Below are 13,144 nucleotides of genomic sequence, written 5' to 3'. Positions count from 1 at the left end.
CGTGAAAACGTGAATCTTAATTTAAGATACACCTAACAGAGGGTGTCAGTCTTGAACCTTCTAGGACTGGTTTGTGGTGAAACACTTTGTAGGATTCTAGTCTTAGCTATAGTAATTCATACTGAGACACAGATTTAGTATTTAAGAGAGGTCGTGAGACGAGCACACTTTGATTGTTTCTAAAAAGAAGGCCCTTGAAATAAGGGAGTCTATTGAAGATCACGTTGCTGAAGGCTGGCTTCTAGATCCAAATAAGCTCTTGAAGAATGAGAAAATCCACTTTTCAGATGTTGGTGCAATGTGAGAAATACTAAGAGGCATTGTCTTCTTTTAATGAATCAAGATGATGTATATTGGTTCTTTCTTTTTGTCTTCTAGCTCCTCTTGCATCTTAGCAAACAGATAAGTGAGAGCTATGTGTGGTTGGTAATCCTTGTTTAGAATGCAAGATCTTCTCCACTTAAGGATTTCATTTAATAATAAAGCTGTCCTATAGCATAATAAGGCCCAGTTACATCTTCACCAAGTTGTCTGAAGGTCAAAGATGTTGATAGTGTACTGGCTATATTTTGGAGGAAATGTAATAACATTTTAACAGAACAAATATATAAATAAAGTGAACGTCTTTTGATATTACATGCTCCTTTAAACCATCTCAATAGTGTTTACTTAGCTAACAACAGGATTATGGCTCAACATAATTCACTACTTTCTCAAACATAGATTAAATTTGCCTTTGTACGACTGTTGAAACAATTACGATTTGGCCAATTAACACAGGTTTAAGACATGCAGAACTACACGTCAAAATGTGCATACTTAAAAAGGTCTTAGCAGCCTCTCTTCAATGTACACCTGGCAGCCCAATACACATCTTCATATTCTCCAATCAACCAGTCCCGCTGACTTTTCTTGGAGGACTCCCGAATCTAGCATCTTCCATTTTGGATGGTCTAAAAAAGATATAGGAATAACATAACTTAAAGAGCAAGGTATTCGGATAAGAGTGTTTACAACACAGGGAAATATCTGCCTACTTTTGCATTCATTTACTCAAACCATTAAATAAATCTAATAATTTACATTTATGCAAATTACTTCTGCAATTGGTATTCTTAAGTGAAAAACAACAAGTACAGCGCCTTCAACCAATTTTGCCTCCTTAGAGAGATTGCTCTTCGTATAACATTCCATGCCACAAGTTGTCTGTTTAAATAGGCGAATGGCCTCCATGTTGACCCTATAAATGAGAGTGCTGCAGACCCAGCTGAAGGGAACAGGGCAGCCAAAAGGTTCACTAGCAATGAAGTGGGAAGGAGTCCGACTACTTGTGCAGGTGGCAACCCGCCTGAACTTTTAAGAGGGATTAGAGATACACTTCCAGGCAGGTGCAGTGAGTGACTGCACCCACCTGCAAGGGGATGTCTGGGGATGTCGGGGGGGCCTTCATCCCTCCAGAGAGCTGCCTTTGGGAGGTACAATGAAAATTCGCCATCTTTTTGTGGACCTCCTAAAGGCATATTTGCATCTGCAACCACGTCGGTAATACGGTGTGGGCGCAGAGGCAAAGGGATTGCCTCATTTTCATGAGGTCTCGCACTATAAAAATGAGGGAGCGTCCTCTAATGATAGCGCTAGGGCTACATGTGCACCAGTTCTATCTGTATTACAGAAGGGGCAGCACAAGCCTCTGCGGCCTCTTTTGTAATCCTAAAGGGCCTCGAGGGCGAAGAAAGCAGGCGCAAAGGCCCGTTGAGCCCCAGGGGCAATTTTGTAATACAGCCTCTGGTCTGTTCATTGATGAAAGTATTTCAGTACCCCAGTGCATCTACAACAGCACCCAATGTGGTGACAGTTCTGTCAAACTGAATTGGATATTTTTGCAGATATTTCTGAAAACCAGAGAAACATGCTTCTCAATTGTCAGATGCATGATGTAGGTCAATCTAATCCTCTGATCCCACCATCTGTACTAAATCACAACAGGCTTGAATGCTTGCCTTATATGCAAAAAGTTCTGACAAAATGTTGCTTGGAACGTCCTTATTGAAGTTAGATTGATGTGGTTGTCTGAAAATGTATTTAGTTTTGGCCAGAATGAGGCTGAGAAAGTTCAGACATCTATTTGTGATACGTAAGGCAGATTTGTATAGTGCTTATGCCCTGTGATGAAGATATTCTTAAGTATAACTGTCAACTTCACACTGGGGACAAAAAAAAAAGCTCATGCCTCCTCAGGTATAATTTTTAGTAGTTCCATGTACACGTTAAACAAAGCATATGCGAGGACAGAACCTAGTGCAACCAAATTGTGAAATTTAATGAAATCAGGAGACGCACTGTCTATCAAACCAACTGCTTCTGAGTAGTTTAGAAGGAGGTGAACTATCTGAGCACCTTTACTTTGAAGCACACTTGCATTCTAGGTCTGTGACGAGTTCATGATGGTCAAAAGTATTGAGTACAGTTTATAAATCAAGAAGATTAGGACGCGGACATCACTACTGGCCAACTGAAAATTGTATAAGTGTTTTTCATTGTTAGAAATTAATGTTTCATTCAGATATGTTTAAGTTAGCATAACTAGACTGCAGCTGAAGACAAGGCCTCAGCCAGCTTCCATTGACATTCATTCAGAAAGAAATGTGCACTTTTGGTTCACATGATCAATGCTTTCAACAAGAATGTCTGAGTGCTTATCCATTTTAGAAAAAGAAGCGAAAAAGCAGCTCTTCCCACAGTGTCTATGTGTTGATAATGTGCCTTCGTCATGAGGGAGCCATGCTGGGCATGTTCCCATCTCTGTAACAGTTCAATGCATTTTGCTTGAGGCTCTTGCATGGGCCATTAATTGATGTTATGAAACGCACAGCCATCTCCTCTTTTTTATTAATATGCACCAAAGTAGTTGTTGCTACATATTTCTTATTTTACGCATCATGAGAATTTGAATAGGGATTGGTGCTTTCATAAGTATATTTGTTAATCCAGCCCAATTACGTTATTTCACACCATGTCAAGCATGTGGTTTTCTGTCTCAAAACCTCATAAAACATACCGCAATCTGACAATAGGTCAGATCATTTTGCACTTTCTATCTGAGCAGACTCTGCATTAGTCTGTCTTTTAATTTATACTTAGACTTTCCTTAAGGGAGCAGACTCTATGCTTGTATATTTTGTACTCACTTTATACTTCATCTTTTTGGCTATTTCTTTGGAAGCAGACTGTCAGTCCTTTGGCTCAAATATTCTTTGGTTCTAGCTATTTATTTGCTTTGGAGATTGATCTTAGGTTGATCCTCTTCCATTATTCAATGTATTTTTGATGCGGATTTCAATTTGCCAAATACCTTTTTGCCTTCTAGAATAATCTTAATTTTGAATAATCCCATAAGGATTAACCTGAAATTTTATCATGTGAGGGTTTAGTAATTGGCTACGGTATAGTCTTATAAAGACTCAGACAGCCCCGATCTTGTTTATCAACCCTCTAATTATTTAATTAGAATGTCAACAGTAAAAGTATCATCCATATTTTAAGTGTTAGTGTTTTGGTGCGGCAGTCTTTGCAAAAGCCAGATTGGCATGTAGCCAGCAATTTACTTGGTCAACAACACATTTCTCTATACATTTTTAAGACCACTGCAGATTTGTCACAGACTGGAAAGTGTAAAGTTTATCTGATCATCTTGGGGTTTCTTTAATAAGGGTGTTATTTGGTCTGATATGAGGGGAGCAGGAAAGATGTCCTCTTTTGGTGAGGATTTTATAAGATGACAGCAGAATTCACTTAATAATCGAAACCTATTTGATAATGGAACCTGGGATCATATCTTAATGGGAATTGGCCTACGCTCTCTGAAGACCTTTCCAATCATTTGTCAATTATTGGTGCAAATTTGGACCAACTCTTATTTGGGAGTACAGGTAGTGATTCATCTTGCTGAGGAGTGTCTGTTGTTAATTGATTAGTAAAATATTGTTTGCAAAAGAGTTAAGAGATTCTTTTGGATTGTGACTGGTCAGAGAGATAATCATGAGAACGTGTAAAGTTAATTTGAAAAACGTTAACTAGTTATTTGTGTGAATTCACTCCCAGTTCTTTGTGGTGGATTTTACAGCAGAAAGTGTTCTGGGCATTTTAATGGCTCTCCAGCGTCTCTCTAGTTTCCTCATTTCTTCTCTCATATAGAAAAAAAAGTATTTTGATGGGAGCGATTGTGTTAAAGACTTATGGCACTTCCTTGTTTGTAGACAGTGTGTAATGTCCTGGGTGACAACAGCATTACAGAAGATCATATTTAGTGCACTGTCTATCCTGTGCAGCAACATGTCTGGATGAAATTTCCAGGACAATGATAGGTAATGGATGATTCCACGAAGGTGTAGACTGCAGATAAATTACCGGCGGAGTAATCAAATGGACTGGCCTGACCAGTTTGGCTTGGCTTAGTCATTCTACTTTAATCTGACTGGAGATAACGAGATCTAATACATCATAGTTTATTACACACTGGGGAGTTAGATGCTTGTGTCAGGTTATCTTTGGATAAAAGCTTCTGAAGGAGGGTTACATATACATTGTATAGATTACTTTCACTGATGAATCTCAAAGATAACTGTGAGCATTCAGTGTTTGCTGTTCAGTCATATAGTGCGCAAGATAGGTGTTAGGGTTATTATGTTGTCTGGCAAGATGGTAGGTCGTTGTGATGAACGAGAACTAAACTACCGCTGGTCCCCTTTTCCCTATAAGATCTAGTAATAGCAAAGTTGGACCAGGTTGTCTAGAATTGCTTGAGAATGCGTACCAAACCAGGATGTGGTTATGGAGAAGCCTACATTTAGATTGTCAATGAGGTCAGAATTCAGGGCATGTGCACAATGGCTGATCTGAAATAAGTAGACAATATTTTAAAATAGACGTGGATTGCTCAGTGCCAGGAAGGTTTCTATCGATATGCTTAAGACCGTTAAAATTTGTCATCTTAGTGGCTGGTATACGAATAACCTTTTTTGGGGCAAGGATAAGAGAAATCTGTTCCTAGAACTAAATACCGATCATGGGTCAAGTAGGAAAGTACACAATAGGAAGCATATCACTTGTGAGACTGGTCATAGAAGGGTCACTGAGGTCACAAGCAATAGACTGAGAAAAAACTATGTCCGTCTTATTGGCCATCTGTCTAGCGTTTTAACAGGGATTTAAAAGAGAAAGCTATGTTTCAGTTAGGAGTTGATATTGAATGGCCTATGAGGCCTTTTCATTAACTGAAAGCCTGGAATGGATCCATCTTAAGTCCCACCTTGTTTAATATATATATGGCCCCGCTGGCTGCAATTATTAGAAGCTGTGGGTTCGAGACTATTCTGTGCGCTGATGACACGCAGGTGATAGTCCCCATAGAGTCTGACCCTGCAGTGACCAAAGCTAAGTTTAAAAACTGCGTGTCAAATATAGCCATATGGATGAAGAAGAACTTTCTTCAGCTTAATTCCATCAAAACAGAGATACTGCTGTTTGGTAAAGCTGAGGAATTGTGAACTCCAGAATGGTGGCCATCAGAACTAGGGGAGGCTCCCTCACCCAAAAAATGGGCAAAGAACGTAGGCATCAGAATTGACCATAATCTTTCTATGGAGGAACATGTGAAGATGTTGTCAGGCACCTGCTTTGGAATAATGTGGATGTGAAGAAAAATCTTCCCTTGGATCCCTCTTATGGCAAGGAAAACTCTTATTCAGTCGATTTTGGTCAGTAGACTAGATTATGTTAACTTTCTTCTAGTCGGAATCAGAGAAGACCTATTATCAAAATTACAGGTGGTTCAGAATACTGCAGCCCGCCTTGCACTCAATAAACCGGTACGCACTCCATCTCTACCTCTCCTACGTCAACTGCATTGGCTTCCTATTAGAAAGCGAGCAGTTTTCAAGCTTCTATGTACTGTTTTCAAGTCCCTTCAGGGGACCGGCTCTGCCTACCTTAAGAAGAAACTTAAGTTGTACCAACCCGTGCGTCAGTTGAGATCTAGTAAACGCAACTTGCTCTGCACACAGAGAATCAGGAAAGCCAAAATGAGCGGTCGTGCTTTTTCTCATCTAGCCCCCGTCCATTGGAACAGTCTCCCTGATGAGATCCGGGCCTGTTCCAACTGGTCTCAATTTAAGAAAATGTTCAAGACTTGGCTAATCTAAGTGTCACTATCTTTTTAGGTGACTGCTACTGTGGCGCCGAGAGATCCCGCTGGGGACGATTCGTTGCGCATCAAAAATGAGTAAAATAATAATAATAATAATGGAGTAATTTCAGGTAAATACGCTGAAACTAATCTCAGTATTATTGGCTTCCAAATTCTAATCTTTAAATATAGAATTAAAGAAGGATCATTAGCAGAGGAATTCCAGCCCCCCATTGGTGCAGTTTTTAGGGAGAAGTCTTGCTTTAGTTTTCCCACATGAATAAGACCTTTTGGCTTGGTTGAGAAGAAACTAGTGATTGTGTACTCAAGTTTACTGATCTTCCAAGAATAGTGCCAGACTTCAATTTAGCAGATAATTCATGTGAGCCATGTAGTTTCACTCTGATATACGCTTTAAATGTTTGAGGATCGACTAGACCTAGAAAAACAAATAAAGGACAATTTGCTCTCACACAAGCCTACATCTTGCGATCCTTTGACTAATTTAGAGTGCACTAGCACCTTAATACACTTTCTTTTAATTAAGTGTCTGAACCCTTCCCTACCATACCCTTATGAAAAGGTTGGGTTCCAACAGTGAGGTGATCAAAGATGGGAGGCTTCTCCTTCAACGCAAGACATATCACAGACTGTCAACACTGATTTAGTAATAGAGGAAATATAACACAACTTAGCCCTGTCACTCCTCTGATACCATGAAACTTTCCAACGAGGACGGCTTACAAGGGTATGTTTTATGGAGAACCACTTTTGCAGACCATTCTAACAAACATTACAATTGTGCCACCTAGCAGCAGGATGTGAAATTATGGATTCCCAACCCACCGTCCAGGTGGTGTCTGACTGACTGCTTTTGTGTTCTCTTCTTTCCTTCAATGAAACTACTACAAACACACCAGATGTGGTCTATGACAGCTTGAGGCAAAGGCACAGGAAGTGCTAGGAAAAGAAAAACAGTGTTGGAATTATCACTTTTATAGTGACAAGTTGTCCTACCCAATAGACTCATGAGATGTGCCATTGCTGGAGAGTTGGGATAACGTCTTGAAAAAGGGGAGGATATTTGGCCCATGTTATCTCCCCCTACTTGGGGACGCAAGAGGGAATGTGTTTTGGAGTTCTGTATAAGTGTGATAACGGTTTGTTAAATTTAGTGCCTTAGATTTTCCTGTATTAATTTTATAAATGAAGTTGCTCTGAATGCGCTGTAACTCTCTAAGGAGGACCAGGACAAGTTAACTGGGTTTGTGTGAAACACCGGCACGTCATCTGTGAAAAACGCTAACTTCAAAATGAGCACTTCCTTGCAGATACTACAATGGGTATTATCTCTTATGCGCTGTGGTAGTAGCTTGAGGCAGATGGGGCACAAAAGTGAGGATGTGGGTATCGTTCCCTAACATTGTTTGTACCCAGGGGTGAGACGACTTTAATCCCAATTCCAGCCGACAGAACAGAGTATCCAGAGAAACACCGTTTTAGAATCTGTGGAGAAGAAATTATTTGGATCTTTACATAGTTTTACTATGATTAAGATGCATGGTTCAGTCAAGGAGGGGCGACTTTTTTTATCAGCACAAGTGGGGTAATACTGGGTGGTAGGAATTTTGTAGATTCCTGCAGATTAAAGAAGTTTCCAGCAAAGAAATGGAAGGAATACACATAATTTTAGGCAAAGTTGGAGGTTATCAAAGCATTGTGGGTCAGAAAATCTTGTGGGATCCATGCAAGGCACACCCCCTTGGACTCCCCTGGTTGTCTAGTTTTCACAAATGTCTGTGGTTTGTAGGTTTGCATGAGTGGTACCACACAAAGGCCCCAAATACAACAGCTACCCCAATTCCTGATCTCTCAATGATGCGATTTAGGGACTTTTGTGTCGTGGTCTCTTGGAACACCCACACACGTGGGGTACCATTCTTATTGGGAGATGTGTGGGGGATGTGTGGGAACTCAGAGTGGTAGATAATTTGTGGCTCCCCGAAGATTCAAGAATTTTCATTCACAGAAAATTTGAGGAGAATGTGTGTTTCTTACCAAAGTTTGATGTTTGCTAAGGCTTCTGGGTAATACTACTTGGTGACAGCCACTCAAGTCATGCACCCCTGGACTCCCCTGCTTGTCTAGTTTTCAAAAATGTTCAGGGTTGCTAGGTTTGCCTAGGTGCCAGCTGAACTACAGTCCAAAATCCACAGCTACCCACATTGCAAAAATAGGGTCAGTTTTAGGTGTAAGAAAGTGATGTGTTTATGTTGTGCTGTGGGCCTATTCCTGCTGCAGGTACTACGCCTACCTACACAAGTGTGGTACCTTTTTTATCGTGGGACTTGGGGGAATGCTGGGTGGGAGGAAGTTTGTGGTTACCCGCAGATTACACAACTTTCCATCAAAGAAATGTGAGGAAAATGTGTTTTCTTTTCATTCAAAGTTTGTGGTTTGCAAGGGGTTCTGGGTAAAACAGAACTGGTGAGAGACACACAAGTACCCCATACTGGATTTCCGTGATGTCAAATTTTTCAAAAATGTGAAAGTTTGCTAGGTAACCCTAGGGTCAGTTTGACTGGGAAAATGGGATGTATCCATGTAGCATTTTGCGTTGTTTGTCGTGTGCACTAGACCTACCCATACAAGTGAGGCCGATCTAGGGCCCAAAATCCACCGCTACCCGCAGTGGAAAAAAGGGCCAGTTTCAGTGGAAAAAGTTGGCTTGTCCATGTTGTGTTTTGGGCCATTTCCGGTTGCGGGCATTAGGCCTATCCACACAAGTGAGGTACTATTTTTATTGGAAGACACGTGGGAGCATAGAATAGTAATTTGTTATTAGCAATTGGTTTTCACTGCATTTGTGCCTTTCAAAACCAAATTCGAAAGAGTTCATGGATATAACTACAAGCAAGCCACCAAAACACTTGATCTTTGCCTTCCTTTAAGTTCTTTCAAACCATTTCAAGATGTCGCTGGTCTTGGTCTGACTTTCTTGGCCTTATATCCATGAACTCTTTCTTTCTTTCAAATTTGGATTTGAAATGGTATCACAACACCTGATCAATGCCCTCCTTCAATCCTATTAAAACACTTCCTAGATGGTACTAGTTTTGACCAGCACACCATAACTCCGTGGTTCCCTTGCCCTGTGCCACCACATCATGATGACGCAAACGCCTCAGTGATGCACCGGCATCCACGTCAGTGACCGGCCAGCATAACGCGCCAGCTTTTGGGTATGAATATGGCACGCCCGTGCACACCGGCATCTAAACGATCAGAGAGACGCGGCTGGTCCGTGGCAGTGTCCACCGAAGTGTTCATAAGTGCTCAGCAATAGCATTCAGAGATGGAATTGCTACAAATGATGCAGGCTATTTGATTTTCTGATAGCATTATTATCTTACTTACAAACTTATAAATTAGCGTTTTTCAAAGATCCTGTGAATCCTAAGGAGCTGAATCCAAAAAGGGATTAGGTAAGACTTACCAACTTTACTTTCATATGTTTTACTGCACTTATGCTTGACGTTCTTTCGTGTGGGGTGATTGAAATTTTAACATTGGCAATAGATGTCAACTGTGGCTCATGGCAACACTAATTGGCCATTGTTTATATATGCAAGCAACATTCTTGATGGATGAGATATTCTCGCATAATAATCACTGCAATGTCCACTAGCATGTAAGGATTATCTCCCGCTTTTTATGTGATAGTTGTCTATATTTTTCATGTTACTACTTTTATTTTCTAGGTTGGATTTATAGCTACATCGTATCTCTGCAAATCACCAAAGGTACTTCTATCTCTACACACATTTGGTAGTTGAAAAATATGGACACACTTACATAATTGAGTCATAGTCCCATTTTTTTGAGTAGATGAGGGTTTTAGGGTTCTGACGACTTGCCATAGATCTTTGACTAAATAAAGGGCACGAAACATGTTGACTGTTTATAGAGAATAAGAGGAAAAATTATTTTCCTACATATTCGCAAAAATCCTTGTCTTCAGGCAAACTAGATAAAGAGAACTCCAGCAAAAAGTCCCCTTAAGGAGCCCATTTGGTATTGCAGCGTCGGCCCAATGAGGAGCTGCCCGTTGATGAAGCATGCCATCTTGTTTGGTGGGTGAGGTCTCTTGCTCCAACATATAAATATTTCCACAGACCTTTACATCACCTAGGTACACTAGTGGTGTTAACTTGGAGTGTAAACAGGAACAGCATATTCTGTATCTTTTTGATAGTACTAGCCAGTGTGTATGCTGGACCTTTATTATCCCCCACCCTTCTATTTGCTGATAGGTAGTAGGTACATCATCACAAGTCTGCATCTTTGGGTCTTTGGGACCTCTTTGTCTCAGAGGTGACCACATATCCTCTGTTTTGCTGAAGTTCAACACATCTGGGAGACCTATAAGGGCGTCTCAGTTTGTAAAAGTTTCGGATCCCAACAGTTCCATCCTGATTCCAGATCCTTTATTGCCCTTTTGCTACCTTTCCAGATGAAGTGAAAGGCACTTGCGTAGCTCTAATAGTATTTGCTCTGCTGGTCATTAAAAATCTGTGTGACACGATTCAATTCCCTGGTTGTTTGTGGGAGCTAGGTCGTGATCTAGGAGAATATTAGTCACTGTAAAGGATTTGGTCAAAAAGTATTGCGATTTTCATTACTGCCATTATTTCATTTATTCTGCCTGTTTCACAACAATGTTTCTGGGTTGTACTGAATGTTGGTTTCCTGCCCACTCTGTGTGCTCTAATTTTGACAATGTTGGGCCTCTTGTGGGTGAAGCAATTTCTTATCGAAAACATGTTCGACATATATAGATGTTCTCTTCTATGCCTTCCGTCCGATTGTGAATATTATACTTCCAGGCTTGTTTTTCATTTCTTTGCACTTATTTTGAAGTTGCCTAACAAATTACTCCAAGAGTGCCATTGAGGTATGGAGAAGTTGCTCATTGGCTGCATTTGCCTCCAGCGGGCAATCCTCTACATCACATCTTTAGTTGAGACATTACATGCTTGATCTCGTGTCGGATATCTTTCCCTAGTTTTGTTCTCAGAACGGCTACATTTTCATCTAAAGATTTCTCTAGGTCTTTTGCAGGTCAGATAGACAGGCTTTCAGATGTTTCTTAGTCAATGTGTTTTGATGTTAGGAGGCCATTTTGGAGCTTGTTTGGTGTGCAGGGACACGTGCCCCATCCACAAGGTATTTAGAGAGGCCAAATCCTTGGATTGCTTATTTGGCCTGCGCATTTGTGGTTTGTCTCAATATTGGCAATATTGGGTTCACAGTATGTGACTATGTGTCAGCCTATTATTTCAAGGGTATTCTAGCACTGTTTCTGGGGTTTTCCTTTTGGTTTTTTTTTTATTTGTTTTTTATTGATCATCATCAGAAAAACAAAATATAAACATTAGTTTACTTTAACATATATATCTAATACAGCAGAAATCCTTCAATTAAGGCTTAGGGCCTCATGTAGGTAGCCAAATACCGGTCGGTAACGGCCGATTTTCGGTAAATATGCCGTTACCGACCGGTATTCAGACAAGTGAGATGTAGGAGTCCAAAAACCACTTTTCGGTAAATATGAGGCGGTAAATACCGATTCATATTTACCGAATTCCAAAATACCGAATCAGATTTACCGAATACACAATTAACGAATCGGTAAATATGAAGTGGTAAATATGAAGTGGTAAAAATTAAAATGACATGTAGGAGCACTCGGTAATTAAGAAATCCAAGAAAATCGGTAAATAAGAGTCGGTAATTAACACGGATTGAAAGCAGGTGGTAACCATCAACAGTGCAGATAAGCAATCCCAAAATGCAACAGCGTGGACAACATGGCCGCTATGTACGTCATTGCAAGGCGCCTACGTCTACAGGCAGCAGGACTGAGGGTTTGGCGACGGGAGGAACGCATCTACAGACAGCGCATCACACTATTCCAGCTGACTGATGCAGAGATACATGAGAGGTACAGGCTACACCCCGAAACCATCATGGACTTAATCAGGGACCTTCACCCACTCCTGGACCAGCCAATAAGAAGGGCGCACGCCATACCCCCACATGTGCAGGTGCTCTGCAGCCTACATCTGCTGGCATCCGGCAGTTATCAGGTGGTGACAGCTGCGGTGGGTGGGGTATCCCAGAGTTGCCTGTCACGTTTCTTCATGAAGTTCCTGGATGCCATGATGCAGAGAATGCACCACTACATAAGCTTCCCAAACACACAGGCTGCACTGCAGAAAACAAAAACAGACTTTTATCACATGGCACAGTTCCCCCATGTCATCGGCTGTATTGATGGTACACACATCCCAATCTGTCCACCAGCTGACACAGAGCACATCTACAGGAACAGGAAGTCCACCCACTCCATCAATGTGCAGGTGATCTGTGATGCAGGGAACATCATCACAGATATTGTTGCAAAGTTTCCTGGGAGCACCCACGACTCTTACATCTTCCAGAATAGTGGGATCTACACACGACTGAGTGCCGGAGAATTCGGAGAGGGATACCTGCTAGGTAAGTAACAGTGACGCCCCTTGAAACCTGCAAATCATAGTGTATAGAGGCATGTTACTGATGGTTCCCTTTTACTCATCTAGGCGACAGTGCATATGCATGCCGGTCATTCATCCTCACTCCCTACCTACACCCAGCAACCCAGAGTGAGAGACGATACAACGTGGCACACAAAACAACACGCAATGTGGTGGAGCGCACGTTTGGACTACTGAAGAGCAGGTTCCGCTGCCTGCACAAGAGCGGAGGCGCACGCCAGTACAAACCCATCACCTGCTGCAAGATTATTGCCACTTGTGCAATGCTGCACAACCTTGCCACGAAAAAAGGTACAGATGTGGAACTAACATATTTTGAGGACAACGAGGATGAGTCAGGCCAGCCAGAGGGCAACGCAGC

At 41.3% G+C, this 13,144-nt stretch overlaps 2 protein-coding genes across 3 annotated transcripts in view; both read right to left on the bottom strand.

Annotated features, from left to right (window-relative positions):
• The window catches only part of PLAG1 (PLAG1 zinc finger), a 421,454-nt gene that overhangs the window by 191,945 nt on the left and 216,365 nt on the right, over positions 1–13,144 (bottom strand). For both annotated transcript variants that reach the window (XM_085605601.1, XM_085605600.1), the window contains one exon: positions 820–953. The gene's annotated coding sequence lies outside the window, so the exon portion shown is untranslated. The remainder of the gene's footprint in view (positions 1–819; positions 954–13,144) is intronic.
• LOC146831324 (uncharacterized) overlaps positions 1–13,144 on the bottom strand; it is a 38,810-nt gene that overhangs the window by 23,719 nt on the left and 1,947 nt on the right. The gene's annotated exons all lie outside the window — the stretch shown is intronic.

The sequence above is a fragment of the Triturus cristatus genome, chromosome 5_1, assembly GCF_964204655.1.
Source record: "Triturus cristatus chromosome 5_1, aTriCri1.1, whole genome shotgun sequence".
Taxonomy (NCBI): Eukaryota; Metazoa; Chordata; class Amphibia; order Caudata; family Salamandridae; genus Triturus; species Triturus cristatus.
The sequence above is the reverse complement of the archived record's forward strand: the minus strand, read 5'-3'. Positions and strand labels throughout refer to the sequence as shown.